Source organism: Sceloporus occidentalis, unplaced genomic scaffold, assembly GCF_023333645.1.
Source record: "Sceloporus occidentalis isolate IW3139 unplaced genomic scaffold, rSceOcc1.0.p SCAF_4, whole genome shotgun sequence".
NCBI lineage: Eukaryota > Metazoa > Chordata > Lepidosauria > Squamata > Phrynosomatidae > Sceloporus > Sceloporus occidentalis.
In genome coordinates this window covers 134,361,131-134,377,965 of record NW_028316984.1, presented here as the reverse complement: position 1 = coordinate 134,377,965, position 16,835 = coordinate 134,361,131, and the positions used below count along the sequence as shown (strand labels likewise).

Below are 16,835 nucleotides of genomic sequence, written 5' to 3'. Positions count from 1 at the left end.
CCCACTTTTGTGGATTTTGGATGTCATTGTACTATACTTTGCTGTATTGCCAACACAGCTACCCCTGGATATGTTTTCTGCATTTGAAGGTAAAAACAAATTGTCACGGGTAGCATAATAATGCTATGAGGCCTCAGAAATAATAGCTTGACTTTAATCAGGCTTATTTCCAGGAAATTTTGTATAATATAGGGGCTTTGACCCTTTAAACCCCTTAAAAAGCAGAAATGAACAACCCTTCCAGGGTCTTTATTGGCCTGATGGCAGCCACAGTTCATAAACACCTGGAAGGTCATCCTTCTTCTGAACAAGGTTTTCCTGGACATTTCCTACATTTCAACCTTCTCTCCAGGAAGGATTCTGAAATGTCCTGTTTTGAGTATGACTGAGAAACCCATTGAATTGCTGTTTGCTGTTCCCCTTGGAGAAATGTGTCTACTTGGCAGCCTATCCATGCTGCAAACAGTGGGGTTGGATGGATTGTGGAAAGGACAGGATAATAAACTATAATAAAATACAGTGCAAGTCTGCATGGCATAGTGCAGTGGTTCCCAACCTGTGGGTCGGGACCCCTTTGGGAGTCGAATGACCCTTTCATGGGGGTCGCCTAAGGCCATTGGAAAACATCTATTTAATTACAGTTATGAAGTAGCAATGAAAATAATTTCATGCGTTTAGGTCACCACAACATGAGGAACTGTATTAAAGGGTCGCGGCATTAGGAAGGATGGGAATCACTGGTATAGTGGTTTGAGTGTTGGATGACTCTGGAGACTAGGGTTCGATTCCCAGCTCGGCCACTAAACTCACTGGGCGACCTTGGGCAAGTCACACTCTCTCAGCTTCCTCTGAAGAAAACTTGTCAAGAAAACCCCTTGATAGGTTTGCCTTAGGGTCCCCATAAGTTGGAAATTACTGGAAGGCACACATACACAACAAGTGAGTGAGCCACCTATAGGGCTCCTTGTCCAGGACATGCCCTACATTTCATCCTTCTGTTCAGGAGGAATCCCATAATGTCCTCCATTTTGAAGACTGTTGACACCCGATGCCAATAATTATTTAACAAACACCTAATGAAAGAGACTGCCCATCTCTTTGGGGCTCCTTTGGCACATCCATATTATGTATGGTTGATTACATAATAAAATACAGTGCATGTCTGTAAATAAACTATATGAAATGAGCTTATATTAGTGTTTTTAGCTTTTCTTTGGTAATGTCCTCCATTTCCCTTTAGTACCCCACATTTTGTGGTGCCTTGTCCTCCTTTGTGGTTAGGACATGTGGTCATCTTGTTTGGACTGTATAAAGCTGCCCCCTGGGCCCTCTTAAGCAGGGCAGTTGAGAAAGTTGTGGTTAACTGCCTTTGGGTCAATCCCGACTCAAAGACATCTCCAAGACTCACCATCTTCCACTGCTCTGCTCAAGTCCTGCAAACTCACAGCCTCCTTAATAGAGTCCATCCATCTGGCTTGTGGTCTTCCTCTCTTTCTACTCCCCTCTGCATTTCCTAGCATTATTGTCTTTCTTCAGTGATTCATGCCTTCTTATGACGTGGTCCAAATATGACAACCTCAACTTTCATCACCTTGGCTTCCAGGGAAATTCCTGGCTTGATCTGTTCTAGGACCCATTCGTTTGTCTTTTTTGGCCATCCGTGGGATCCTCAGCACTCTTCTCCAGCACCAAATCTCAAATGAATTGATTTTCTTCCTAGCAGCTTTCTTCATGGTCCATCTCCCACATCTATACATGATAAGGAGGAATACAACGGCTGTACAATTCTAACTTTCATATTCAGTTGTATATCTTTACATTTTAGGATCTCTTTCACGGTTGCCTTCCCCATTCCTACTCTTCCTCTGATCTCTTGACTGCAATCTCTGTTCTGATCAGTGTTTGATCTAAGGCAGGGGGAAATCTTAACTGTTTCGATCTCCTCATTATCCAGGTTGGATTTATGCAGATCCACCACGGTCATTATTTTTGTTTGATGTTCAGCAGCAATTGCCTTTGCACTTTCTTCCTTAACTTTTCTTAGTCATTGAAATATGAGATACCTCACTGGATTTAGCTTTACTCCACACAAGAGCAAAAGAAAAGCACAGAGTGATATTCAGAGTTTCAGTTATTTCAATGTGACTCAAGACAGGCCAAATAAAAAAGGAAGGTGGGAGTCAAATGAAAAGGAAGGTGCTGGGGACTCCAGGCTTCGTGGCTGACTGAGGGAGCTGGGGATGTTTAGCCTGGAGAAGAGAAGGTTAAGAGGTGATATTCTAGCCCTATTTAAATACTTGAAGGGATGTCATATTGAGGAGGGAGCAAGCTTGTTTTCTGCTGCTCCAGAGATTAGGACCCAGAGCAATGGATGCAAACTGCAGGAAAAGAGATCCCTCCTGAGAGGAAGAGATGTTCAATGTAGAATATATATATATATACATACACATACATATACATAACAATTCTTATATTCCTCAGAGTGGTGGAGTCTCCTTCCTTGGAGGTCTTTAAACTGAGCCTGGGTGGCCATCTGTCAAAGTGGGAGCTTTGAGTGAGAGTTCCTGCATGGCAGAATGGGGCTGGACTGGATCAGGGCCCTTGGGGCCTCTTCCAACTCTATGGTCCCGTGACCCCGCCCCTTCTGTGACGAAGCCAACCACTCTCTCGCTTTGCGTTCCATTCGTCCTCCTCTCTGGGTTCCATTTTGCGCATGCGCCAATCGATTGGCTCTGGGCTCTCTCGAGGAGGCTGCTGCTGCTGCTGCTGCTGTGGATCCGTGGGCTAGGCGCTCGGCTAGGCGCCCTGGCCTTGGTAGTAACACGGAGCAGAGGCGGCGGCGGCGGAGGAGGCGGCGAGGCGCTGCAGCGGGAGAGGAAGGAGGAGGAGACTGCCGGCGGATTTGGGTCGCCCTGCGTCCTCCCGGATTAGGAGCCCCCGGACAATTGGGCAGAGGCGCCCCAGGACGTTCCGGGCCTTTCCGGGGACCTTGGTCCCTCCCTATCCAACCCAGGTAGGCTCCGGGCCTAGAGGCTCTGGGCCTGGTCCCTCTCTGGCGGCGGCGGCGGGGGAAGCGGGGGCGAGGCGGGCGGGCGGGCGGCGGAGAGGGGGCCGGAGGGTAGGCCGCGGAAGCCCGGCCTGGATTGGTTCCGCCCCGCCCACCCGATCCTCCCTCCGGGGTCCCCTTGCGGCCTCCGGAACCGCGGGGGCCTTTCTGGGCCTCAGGAGCAGCCCCGCGGAGACAGCAGCCCAGGCCCAGCTCCTAGGGACCCCTCCCTCCCTCCCTCCCTCTCTCCCTCTCTCTCAGGGACAGGCCTCGCTCGGTGCAAGGAGAACCTGCTTTCCTTCCTTCCTTCCTTCCTTCCTTCCTTCCGTTTATGTAAATGTTCAGGCCTCTGGAAGGCGGACCTTCCCTTCCTTCTTTCCTTCTTTAGTTGATAGAATTGTTCAGGCCTCTGTGAAAGGAGAACCTTCCCTCCTTTTCTTCCTTTTTTCTTCCCTTCTTCTATCTTTCTTTCTTTAGTTTATAACATTGTTCAGCTCTATGTTGAAGGAGAAGCTGAATGCCTTCCTTTTCTTTCTTTCTTTCTTTAGTTTATACAATTGTTCAGGCCTCTGTGGAAGGAGAACCTGCTTTTCTCCTCCCTCCCTTCCTTTTCCTATCTTTCTTTCTTTATATAAAGAAAGTCCAGGCCTCTTTGGAAGGGAAGAAACCTGCTTTTCTTCCTTCCTTCCTTCCTTCCTTCCTTCCTTTTTTCTATCTGTCTGTCTGTCTTTCTTTAGTGCATGTAATTGTTCAGGCCTCTGTGGAAGGAAAACTAACCTTTCTTTCTTTCTTTCTTTCTTTCTTTCTTTCCTTCCAGTGCTGACTTAGCTGATATACTTGTTGATGGTGTTGGGCCTCCCTCAGACAGAAAGACACTCCAGTCCTCAGCCGCCCGCCTTTCCTCTTTTCCTGACTCCTCTTCTGCTGCTTCCCTTTCCTTCTTCTGTGGCTGCATCCAGGAGCACCCAAAATACACTGGTTTTCCCCTGTGAAAGCATTGGGGCCCAATTTATATTTCCCAGGAGCAAATCCTACTCTTCTAGAACATGGCCACATAGCTTGAAAAACCCACAGAAAACTACAATTCCCATGATTCCATGCCACAGAGCCATGGCAGTTAAAGTGGTGTCAAAACGGGTTATTTCTGCAGTGCGGATGCAGCCAAAGGCAGAGAGAGATGGAGCTGGTTTTGCCAATGTTCTGTGAAGAATAATCTGAATTTAAGCCCCACAAAACAGAGTAGGAAATATGAATTGGACTGCAATGTATCACAGAGGAAAACCAGTGTATTTTGGGTGCTCCAGGATGCAGCCACTGAAGAAGGAAAGGAAGCAGCAGCGGAGGAGTCAGGAAAAGAGGAAAGCAGGCAGTGGGAGAGGGGACCAGGAGTGTTTTAGGAGCACCCAGAATAACTGATGCAAACAGAGATCCATCACTCATACCTCTGTTGGCCAACCGAAATGGCCAATATACTGGTTGCAAGCTTTCAAAGCTCCATGGACGACTTCTTCAGGCAAGATGTTAGAAACCAAACAAGAGAAAAACAAACAATTGGAGATGTTAGTCAGATGCCTGCATGTAGTTTCAGTCCTTAGTAAAGATGGTTTGCTGCGAGGATATCTTTTGCAACCAGGCTTTTCCTCCTGTAACTGCAAAAGTTATCCTCCCCATGATAACATCTTTACTAAGGACTGAAACTACATGCAGGCATCTGACTAACATCTCCAGTTGTTTTTTCCCTCCTGTTTGGTTTGTAACATCTTGCCTGAAGAAGAAGCCCGTTCTGCACTGTTTTTTGTGGGAGGACACTGGCAAAACCAGCCCCATCTCTATCTGCCTTTGGCTGTATCCGCACTGCAGAAATAACCTGTTTTTGCACCAGTTTAACTGCCATGGTTCCATGCTGTGAAATCCTGGGAACACATCCTCTCGCATATCCCTGAGGCCTTGCCATTCAGCAACAGACCAACACAAAGATTAACATGTTAATCACTTCCTCCCAGCCAAGGGTCACACATAGCCCACTCATTTCCATGCCAGCCTTCTCTGAAGATGCCAGCCACAGATGCTGGCGAAACATCAGGAATAAACTCTTCCTGAACACGTCCAGATAGCCCCAAAAACCCACAAAAAAATAAAAACACACTCCCTTTTGGGCTTTGGTAAACTTCACTTCATATTTAAGTCTCTTACCAGGAAACCATGTACATCTGGGGGGAAGTGTTAGATTTAAAATAGGAAAAATAAGCTTATTTGAACCATGTGATCTGTTCTCAGACTGTTCTTGGCTCGATTTTGTTGTTTGGTTTTAATTTTAATTTTTGTGTGTATTTTTAATTTTTTATGTATCAAATAAAAAGTAAAAATAAGTAATAAAAATTATCCAGTGTGATGCCATTTTAACTGCCATGGTTCAGTGCTGTGGAATTCTGGGGATTGTAGTTGCAGAGCTCTAGTGTCACAACAAACTACAGTTCCTAGAATTCCATAGCATGGAGCCCTGGCAATTAGAGTGGTGCCATAACGGATTATTTCTGTAGTGCGGATGCATCCAAAGGCAGAGGGAGCTTGTTTTGCCAGTGGTCTGTCCCCCACCCCCAAAAAACAACAGTGCAGAGTAATCTAGACTTCAGCCCCACAGAATAGAGTAGGCTTTGCTTCTGTGGAAATATAAATTGGATTGCAGTGTTCCACATAAGAAAACCAGTTTTTTAATGTGCTACAGACAACTCAATCATAGAATCATAGAGTTGGGAGAGACCACAAGGGCCATCCAGTCCAACCCCTGCCATGCAGGAAATCTAAATCAAAGCATCCCAGACAGATGGCTATCTAGCTTCTGTTTAAAGACCTCCAAGGAGGGAGATTCCACTACACTCCGAGGAAGGAGTGTGTTCCACTGTCGAACAGCCCTTACTGTCAGGAAGTTCTTCCTAATGTTGAGGTGGAATCTCTTTTCCTGGAGCTTGCATCCATTGCTCCGGGTCCTAGTCTCTGGAACAGCAGAAAACAAGCTTGCTCCCTCCTCAATATGACATCCCTTCAAATATTTAAATAGGGCTATCATATCACCTCTTAACCTTCTCTTCCCAAGGCTAAACATCCCCAGCTCCCTAAGTCGTTCCTCATAGGGCATGGCTTCCAGACCCTTCACCATTTTAGTCACTCTTCTTTGTACATGCTCCAGTTTCTCCACATCCTTTTTAAATTGTGGTGCCCAGAACTGGATGCAATATTCTAGATGGAGCCTGGCCAGTGCAGAATATAGTGGCACTATTACTTCCCTTGATCTAGACACTATACTTCTATTGATGCAGCCTAAAATTGCATTGGCCTTGTTAGCTGCTGCATCACACTGTTGACTCATGTTCAATTTGTCTGAGGAAGATTTAAAATCTGGTGCATGTTTACTTGAGAGTGCTCTGTTAAGTGCAGTGAAGTCAGGGTGACCAGTCATCCTCCTTTCCCAGGACATGTCCTCCATTTCAGCCTTCTGTCCAGGAGGAATTCCCAAGTATCCTCTGTCTGGAGCATAACTAGGATACATGAATTTATATTTATATCAGCTGTTTTATTTTGCAAGGTCTTACATTTTTCTTGAATGCTCTACGTTTTACAGTGTCGTGTCGTCTTTTGCAGTTATGACATCTGGTCACCGTGAGTGTATCTGACTCCCCAATTAATGTACTTGAGATTGTCCTGTTGTTGAAAGTGTTTTTTTTTTTTTTTTTGTTCTATACATTCTACCCGTAGAAGTTTAAAAGAAAACACCTGGTAAAATAAACAACCTACTCCTGTATGTTTTCACATGTATACAGCACAAAACAAAAATGTTAAATGCCCATACTTTCCCTTTTGGTCCCAGCTTTAAAATCTTGATAACTTTCACCTATTATAATTTGAACAGGCTTGTTATGATGTAAGAGTTAAAAAAGTTGCGCAATTTTAAGAGTGATCTGCTTATAGTATGTACATCTTGGGTTTTTTAAAAAAGTGTTTTATGTTGCTGTGCAGTAAATACAAAGTTATCTGTGCCTGCAGGGATCCAAACATACTCTGGCTGGTGCAGAAAACATAGCATTTGACCAAGAAAGAATGGTTGTATTGTTTCTGTAGTGATGCAGCCTCCCCCACCAGTTATTATATCTAATCATATGATAAGTGTTGTGTGGGATATATTTGTGTGAATGTCATGTGTGTGTATTGTTTAGTATAGCTTACGACTTACACAACCTTTCCCCTTACAGTGAAGCTTTAGAGTTGTGATGATCCATCAGCAAGGCTGCCTCTTGCCTCTCACTAAAACATTACCAATTTGTAGTATTTTTGTTTTCCTCATTTGTTTTCAGTTTAGTTTTATAGTTTGTGCTTCTCCAGCAGGTAATGTGCTGATTATGTAAATAACTCTTTAAAATTCACTGAATTCCTTTCAGTAATATGAGCAAAATTAAGAAAACACTTTCTTCAAGGCCCAGAGGGATGCCGTTCCCTGTAGCAAGAGTATTTCCCAGTATTTCCCAGTTTCTGTGGCATGACCCCATCTATATGCTGTCCTGTCTGTGTTTGATGTCTTAGGAGCTGTACATACAAGCCTGAAAGGCCAGGTTGGGAGCTGAAGTCGGAGTGTAGTGTCTCCTTGACTCATGCTCCAGCTTCGCCCCCAGGGCACAGCAACACCACATGCCTCAGCACATGGCACACGGCCTCACAGCGCTCTTCCTGCTCTGTGTCCGAAGAAGCGCTGAAAGAGCACCGTATGGTTGTGGTGCTGTGGCTCTCGCGCCCTTTCCAGGGTGCAAAACGGAGCAGTTTTTTGCAGCTCCTTTTCGTGCTCTGGAAAGGCCACTTCGGGGCCGCGGCTTGCAGTTGCCCTGATCTGGCTGAAGAAGAGGCTGCTGGAGGCTGCCCCTTTGGTGCTGTTTGCACAGCCCCTTAGTGTGCTAATACAATATAATGCAATAGTAAATGTTGTTGATGTACACTTTAAGAAATAATATGAATAAGCCCCTCCCTTCTCGAGAACTATGTGTTAAATTAATTTTTTGACTATTAAAGGCAAAGAATAGTTCATGGTATCTTGCCTTGGGGCAAGTGATAAAAAATAATCTTGGAAATATTTTTGAGGTCCCATTTCTGACATCTTTCTTTACGTGAAATATCAAGAATGGGTCAAAATCAGCTGAATGTGAACAGGAGAGTTGGCTGTTTATGCTGTTCTTTGCAGGTGGAGGAAGCTATCCGGTTATCTGAGAACTGTTATTTTGAGAACTGAGAATATTTCTTTGTATTCTTTGAGAAAGCCACTTTTAGAAATCCAATGATTTTAATCTTTGGCATAATAATTGGGATTCATTTTTCATTTTGTTATTGGAAGAAATTTTAGTAGGATTTTGTAAATCTGAACTAGTCTCTGTGTGGATGCATGCTGTACCATAAAACCTGATTATCAACTTCTTTAGAAACATTTATTTGGTTTGATTGAATCAGATTCTCAAAAAAACATATGGCTCCAGAGCATATTCGGAACATAGATAATGGTAGTTAGGAATAAATGGGTGGTAGCATCCAGTATAGTGGTTTAAGCATTAGACTGTGACACTGGAGATCAGGGTTTGAATCCCCGTTAGACCGTGGAAACCCACTGAGTGACCCTAGGCAAGCCTTAGAGGAAGGCAAAGGCAAGCTTTCTCTGAACAAATCTTACTAAGAACACTAGGTTCACCTTAGGGTCACCATAAGTCAGAAATGACTTGAAAGTACAACAACAAGGAATGGGATGCAAAGGGATCTTGTAGCACCTTGGAGATTAACTTAGGTCTGATACAGATGGACCAAAAGTGCCAGCTTTGGGCCGTGTTTGGAACATGGCATTTTTGCACGCCAGCCTGAAAGAGCTGGCACAAAAAAGCGGCGAAAAGCTGTTTCTGCTGGTGGCTGGATTTAGGACTATAGCAACCTCACAGGCCAGCTTCCAAAGCAGGCTACTGCTGCAGTCCCAACATAGTTGGGGCAGAAGCAGTCTCTGGCCACTCCTTTTGCCCCATCTGCATGACCCCTTAGTCTCAAAGTTAGTCTCAAAGGTTCTACAAGATCCCTTTGCATACTGATTTTCCAGACTAACACAACTATATCTTTGAATTCTACCAACAAGGAATTTGATGTTTGTTTATTTTAGAGAGTTTATACCCTGTTCTTCAGCTGCAAAGGCTGTCAGAGCAGCTTACAAATTGTTAATTTCACAGTTCCTGTTGTGAAGATAGTTTAGAGAAGAGATAACAAACAAAGCACTTAAGTCTTTTGTAGCCCCCTTAAGATCTGTCCTAAAATGACCATCATACTTTATAACAAAACATTATAAAAATCACACTGAAATGTTTACAATTTCAGATAAGTTACTTTGATGCTGTATCTGAAGCATCTCTGAAATGAAAATGGCGCTGCTGCTTGTTCCTCCTTTTATGTAGTAAGACTGGATGATGCGGGTTTAAAAAGTCATGGAACTATTTAATAATTGTCCTTCCTCTTTACACAAATGAAAGGTAACACTTCTGCAGGAAGAACAATAGGGTAAATATTTTACTAAACTTTCTCAGTTCTGGCTCTGCATAAAACTAGCAGTTGAGATTTCAGTAGTGGTAATAATTGCGCTTTTTAGTGCTATTTCAGATATTACTAATCATTGTGCTAGTGTGTGTGTCTTTGTAAACCACTTTGAGAACCAATCTGGAATTATAATTATAGTGCAATCTCATGCTCTAAAGTAGAATATATGTAAAGTAATCTTTGGGGCTTTCTGCTCCTGAGGGACGCTGCAGCAGCCAAACTGTATAGCGTCCCTCCACACCTAAAAGAACCCGGAAAAACTGTATTATTTTAGGAGTACATGCCTGATGTCATTAGTGCGCCATTAACACACTGTGGTGCATCAGTGATGCAAGTGCAGTGCAGCGACATATGGGCGCTGTGCATTGCTTGCGTCATGGATGTGTGCCCTATGTGGGTGGGGCTGCGCAGTCATGGCGGCACCCGTACATCCTAGGTTTCGGGGGTGTGAGGTTGCTGTGCGCTCCCGAACCCTAGTATCGGCACCGCCATGCCGCTTTTGGCCCGTCTGTACCGAGCCTGTGTTTCCTTAGGTTTCTCTGCATATTTTCAAGCAAGTAAATTCCACAAATGTCTTTAGATGCTTTAGATTCTTACGTAGATTTGTTATTGTATGCCTTCAAGTGCTTTCTGACTTATGAAGACCCTAAGGAAACCTGATTATGAGGTTTTCTTGACAAGATTTGTTCAGAGAAGGTTTGCCATTGCCTTCCCCTGGGGCTGAGAGCATGTGACTTGCCTGAGGTCACCTAGATGACTTCTTGGCTGATTAGGGAATTGAACCCTGGTCTCCAGTCATAGTCCAGCACTCAAACCAATAAGCCATGCTGGCTTTCTCTTATGTAGATACTGCATTTCTTTTACAATTAGGAAAGCTAACATTCAGATGGAGGGTTCATCTTAGAGTCTAGGAGCTATGATTTTTCAAGGGTAGTGCCCTGAGCTTTACTATTCTGGACTCATCTTCTTTGTGGCTTGATGTAGCAACTATTTAAAATAAAACCCTTTTGTTGGAAAAAAAGAGAAAATCTAACATGTACCTCAGTTAATGAATATATACCTCAGTTAATGAATTAGAAGTGTTCCTTGGTAATATTTTTAAACAGAAAATTTGATGCAAGAGGCAGAAATGGAAAGAATAACCAGCACAAAAAAGAAGAATAACTTAAAATGTTTAAGCAAACTTTCCCTTGCCAAAACTACCAATATACGCATGTGAGATAAAACAACCAGGTCTGGTAAGACTGGTATAAATAAACAAGAACATTTTGAACCTTCGTTTTCCAAAATGCATCCATGGATGACATTTTATTTCATCAGCCTCCACTATATTTTGAGAGTCAGACATACAGATCTATCCTTTTTAAAAATATGTTGGAAGTAGCTAGTGAGGCAGACATATTTGGTTTTCCCCTTTCTCTGTTTTGCCAGTGAGGGATTTGGGAAGCAGTTGCTGCTTACTTGCTTGTTGTAGGTAGACATGAAGAGCTACATTAGGATTGGCAACAGTACAGTTCTACTCCTTCCCAGTTCATATCTTGTTCATTGCATTGTTTACTGCAGACATACCACTGCAGCCTTATCCTTCAAGTCTGTGTTTGTCTAGTTTTCCTTCAGTATCTTTCTAATGCCTTTGCTGCTAAAAGAAACTTTCAACCAGATAGAGGATGAGGAGAAAAGGGAGGCTGGGCAGGCAGCATAAACTATCTTTGTAAAAAGGAGCTTGCTGTAAGAGGCATTATTAACTGAGCTATACATGTACCTATATCAGTTTACCTGTACCATATACCCAGTCATTCTCATCTTAGGTGGGATAGATATTAGTTACTTATTAATCTTGAAGGTAAAAGACTTGAATACTGGCAGCATATTATCACCATCTTTGTCTTTAACAAGCCAACTACTTCAGCCTGTCTTCATGAGGTACAGAAAATCTTGAGCTCATAAACAGGGCTCGTGAAGATCCAACTAACATGCTGGCTTCTGAGCAGTACGATTGTCATCTTGGCTTATTTCATTTGTTTACATCATTTCTTTGAAGTAGTGTTGTCTAGCCTGCCATTCCTGCTGTTTACAGCTGTGTAATTAAGAGGATTTATGTATCCATGTCATTATACATTTGTTTGTGTTCAATATCTTTTTGTTACAGTCATTTCACTTCATTTTGATATCATTAGACTTAATTAACTTCCCATTTTATGTGTTTACGTATCTCAGTTATTCATGCTTTGCAGATCTGCGGAAAAAATGGCTGATATCCTATTCAGTAGTTAGGAAATTATAAGATGGACATATGTTATGACTACTGGGGATTCATGTTTTCTCTTCTTAAGGCCCAAATGTGATTTATAGTGTCTAAATTGAGGGAAATAATAGTATCACTCTATTCTGCTTTGGTCAGACCTTACCTAGAATGTTGTGTCCATTTCTGGGCAGCACAATTCAAGAAGGATTTTGATAGGTTGGAATGTGTCCAAAGTAGGGCACCAAAATGGTAAAAGGTCTGGAAACTGTGTCCTGTGAAGAGCAGCTTAAGGAGCTGGGTATGTTTAACCTAGAGAAGAGAAGGTTAAGAGGTGACATGATAGCCATGCTTAGCTATTTGAAGGGATGTCCTACTGTGGATGGAGCAAGCTTGTTTTCTGTTATTCCAGAGACTAGGACATAGAGCAGTGGATTCAAGCTACAGGAAAAGAGATTCCACCTAAACATCAGGAAGAACTTCCTGATGGTAAGAACTGTTTGACAGTGGGACACACTCCCTCTAAGAGAGTTGGAGTTTCCTTCATCGGAGGTTTCTAAACAAAGTCATTTGTCCATATAGTGCTTTGATTGTGTCTTCTTGCATGACAGAGGGTTATAAAAATGGAAAATCAAGGTTTGATATTTGAAATTTATACATTTTTAAAACATTTTCAAACCGTGGATGCTTGAATCTGTGTATAAGAAATCCATGTATAAGAAGGGCCGACTGTACTAGCAGTAGTTAGCAACAACTGGGAAATCCATATTTTGGACCTAATCACTGCTATAAGTAATTGATGAATGATGGAATGGAGAGACTGGATACTGAGGACAACATAATTTTAAAACCTTATTAACTATGAAACCTGTAATAGATATTGCTGATCCAATTGTAAAGCAAAGACAATTAAAATATAAATATGTTCCACTACAGGGAAAAAATCTGTACATGTTAATATGAATGTTAGAAGTCATAGAAGTTTACCAGATGTTGCTGTAAACCTAGCCTCCTAAGGGTGTCTAGATAAGATAGGTATGGCAGGTTGTCCTTATCGTTGTACTCCTCCTGGAGATGTCTTTAAGTATAGTATGACGTGTTTCTGGAAACTTACAGGAACAGGATTAGTGATTGTTCTTGGGATGTACTGTCAAGTGTTAGAAAGATCATGTGCCTATGCATCCTGAATGCTATACAAAATAGGTGGAGTCAAGGCAAGCCTATAGTGTTGCCGTCTACACTAAAACCATCACAACAGGTAGCTGCGATCTGTGCATCTTTTCATGTTGTTGTGCTGCAGCTTCCAGTAGTCCTAGCCAACCTCTTGTTGTTGAGAGTTGCAAACCAGCAGTCTTTCTAGTATCACATTTCCCTGTTGCTGCATCAGGAGAGGGAAAAAGGATTGAATCAAAAAGGGGAATGTGGGAATTGAGTAGAAATCTGTTTGGACCCCCCACCCCCCAAACTTATTATTTCTTCTGGTGTTGGAATTGTCAGATGTTTCAGAAGTGGTTTTGACTACTGTTTACAAAAGATAAGCAATCTCTTGTAGCTTTTCACAGGTGGCATTCCTGTAGAACACATTGGTTCAGGTCTTTGAGTGCTGTAGTCCCTTAGAATGTGTTACATAATTGCTAAGAATCTTGTATAATATATAGTTGTATTGACCTCTGTCTTTCAGAATGTTCTTTCTGACTTGAAAGGTTTTGGTTTATATTGTGCTGGTTTGTTCCGAAAGGGGCTATTAATGAAAGCCTTGCTTGTAGAAAATTGCCTTTTTGTGACTCTTTTTGCCTTTCTGCACTCTTTGTCACAGTGAAATATCTTTTGTTTTACTGAAATATACTATTTCTTGCATGTTATTTTTAGATTTCCATTCAGAAATGCACTAGTTCTAAGCCTGACCGAACTGTGTTATCTGTGAACCAGCTTTCACCCTGTTTAGGTAAGAATTTTTTTCCCTTTTGTAACTGCTGTATTTCTTCATCTTCTTATTTAGGCTGAATTATAAACAACTGGACAGAGCTTATCACAGTGGTTCTAAAATTAGTTGGAGATTTGGTTTAAGTTGTCAAATTTTCCTTTTGAAAATGTGAACAATTGAATTTCTCTGACTGCTTTTGGTTATAGATGTTTTAGGTTATAATTTTGTATTATATAGAATTGCTTAGGATTTTGACTACTTCTCTCAACCAAGTACTCAGTCTTCCAGAGATTTTACAGTGTAGATATGATGCTGTGCTTGAAAGACACAAATAAATGTTTTTTAATTCTTTCATATCATAGGGCATTTAGAACTACCATGCAGGTTATCAGTATGAAAAATATGTGTCACTTCACATAAGCTAAAATGAAAATTGCCTGGTCACATCGACCAGGTGTGACAGAGTCACTGGGAAAACTTAGTTTCCTGACTGGCGATCCTGGTTTGAGCTGACTGTGAGCGAGGTGCTGAAGGGGGGAAGAGTAGATATATAAGGAAGGAGTGAAAGGGAAGTCAGTTAAGTTCATAGAATCGTAGAGTTGGAAGAGACCACAAGGGACATCCAGTCCAACTCCCTGCCATACAGGAAATCTAAATCAAAGCCTCCCCCACAGTTGGCCATCCAGCCTCTGTTTGAAGACCTCTAAGGAAGGAGACTCCACTACGCTCCGAGGAAGGAGTGTGTTCTACTGTTGAACAGCCCTTACTGTCAGGAAGTTCCTCCTAATGTTGAGGTGGAATCTCTTTTCCTGGAGCTTGCATCCACTGCTCTGGGTCCTAGTCTCTGGAGAAGCAGAAAACAAGCTTGCTCCCTCCTCAATATGACATTCCTTCACATTTTTAAACAGGGCTATCATATCACCTCTTAACCTTCTTTTCTCCAGGCTAAACATCCTCAGCTCCCTAAGTCTCTCCTCATAAGACATGTTTTCCAGACCCTTCACCATTTTAGTCGCCCTCTTTTGGACACGCTCCAGTTTCTTAATGTCCTTTTTGAATTGTGTTACTCAGAACTGGACACAATATTCCAGGTGGGACCTGACCAAAGCAGAATATAGTGGCTCTATTACTTCTCTTGATCTAGACACTATACTTTTATTGATGCAGCCTAAAATTGCATTGGCCTTTTTAGCTGCCGCATCACACTGTTGACTCATGTTCAGTTTGTGGTCTACTTGGACTCCTAGATCTCTTTCACATGTAGTTTCATTCAGTGAGGTGTCCCCCATCCTATATCTGTGCATTTCACTTTTCTGCCCTAAGTGCAGTACCTTACATTTCTCCGTGTTGAATTTCATTTTGTTAGCTTTGGCCCAGCTTTCTAGTCTATTCAGGTCATTTTGAATGTTAATCCTGTCCTCTGGAGTATTAGCTATTCCTCCTAATTTGGTGTCATCTGCAAATTTGATAAGTATGCTCCCAATTCTGTCATCCAGGTCATTGATAAAGATGTTGAATAACACTGGGCCCAGGACAGAGCCCTGTGGGACCCCACTGGTCACTTCTCTCCAGGATGAAAAAGTGCCATTGTTGAGCACCCTTTGGGTTCGGCCAGTCAACCAGTTACAAATCCATGTAACATTTACCTTGTCTAGCCCACATTTTGCAAGAATGTCATGGAAAACCTTGTCAAAGGCCTTACTGAAATCAAGATATGGTAATTTTATCAAAGAAAGAGATCAGATTTGTCTGGCATGACTTCCCAGAATAGATCCTGGCCATGTAATGCTCCCCCCACAGTCATATACAAGCAAAGACTCTGCCCACCGTTATTTTATTATTGTAGTATTGTTTTTAGATTTTTATTGTCTGTAATTTTAATGGATGGAATTGTTTAATCCTTTTTAAAGGTGGGGGGGAATTGTATATATTGTATTTTTTAAAGGTTGTATACCACTTTGATTGTGGAAACAAAAAGCGGGATATAAATTAAAGTTTTATTTATTTATTTTACTTCTTTCTCTGAAACCCATGTTGACTTTTTGTGATTATGGAATTCAGCCAGATGAGTTCCGTGCAGTTAAGAGAGTTCAAACCAGAGGAGTTCAGTTGAGGAGGAAGTTTAAGAGAGTTGAAAAGGGTTGAAAGGAGGTGTAGAAAATTCAGTTTAGAGAAAAATACTGAATGGGAGAGAAAGTGTATCGGAAATTGTAAAAAGGAAACTGTGAAATGCCTGCAGCTGTAATATTTATGTAACCATACCACCTTGGGACTGTTCCGTCTAAGCTACATTCTTACTAAATATTGTTCAATTAAGTCAGTGTTTATTTGTTATAACAGAAGTCTTGGCCTGTGTGAATTCTAAATCATATAGGCACATAAAAACACACTATCAAAGATATTAAACTTATAAGAGGAAGACACTTGGGAAGACATTTAGGAAAAGTGTATAAAGGGTGGATGTTGGGCAGGTGTCCTTGAAGAGGGACCTTCTAATAGTGAAGAGGTAAAAGGAACCTCAAAGCATAGATAGGAGGTCACACTTCACACCAGGCAATCCATTTTCCTCTTCCTGTTCACAAATGAGGTTGTAGGGTACAAAATACCATTCATAAAGATAAATATGGTGTACTGTTTGTTTTAAATTGCATGAAAAGAGAAATCCTGGGGAGAATGTGCAGGGGCCTGAGCATCCATACAGAGACAGGCAGGGATACACCAATTTTGTTACTGCCTTTTCTTTTTCTCCCTTGACTTGTGCCAGGTTTACCTCTACTGGTGCAACTCATTTAGAAGATGTACTGATATACCAACTACTGTACAAATGTTGGTTTGGTAGTATTTGTGTCTCAACATGCTGCCGGTACAGTCCAGCTTTTATAATGTTGAAATGCTGTATGCTTATTGTATATTCAGTGAAATGTTCATTCCCTACTCCCCTTTAAAGCAGTACATATTTTTACAGTTGACAGCTGCTTTTGGGGAGTAGGTGGAAGAAGGCAAGTGACTTCACCAGTTCC

The 16,835-nt window shown here is 42.1% G+C and overlaps 1 protein-coding gene across 3 annotated transcripts in view; it reads left to right on the top strand.

The window, feature by feature from the left end:
• The first annotated feature begins 2,856 nt into the window (after window positions 1-2,856).
• Window positions 2,857-16,835, top strand: part of AMBRA1 (autophagy and beclin 1 regulator 1) — a 224,116-nt gene continuing 210,137 nt past the window's right edge. For all 3 annotated transcript variants that reach the window (XM_089521544.1, XM_089521542.1, XM_089521543.1), the window contains exons 1-2: window positions 2,857-3,013; window positions 13,761-13,836. The gene's annotated coding sequence lies outside the window, so the exon portion shown is untranslated. The remainder of the gene's footprint in view (window positions 3,014-13,760; window positions 13,837-16,835) is intronic.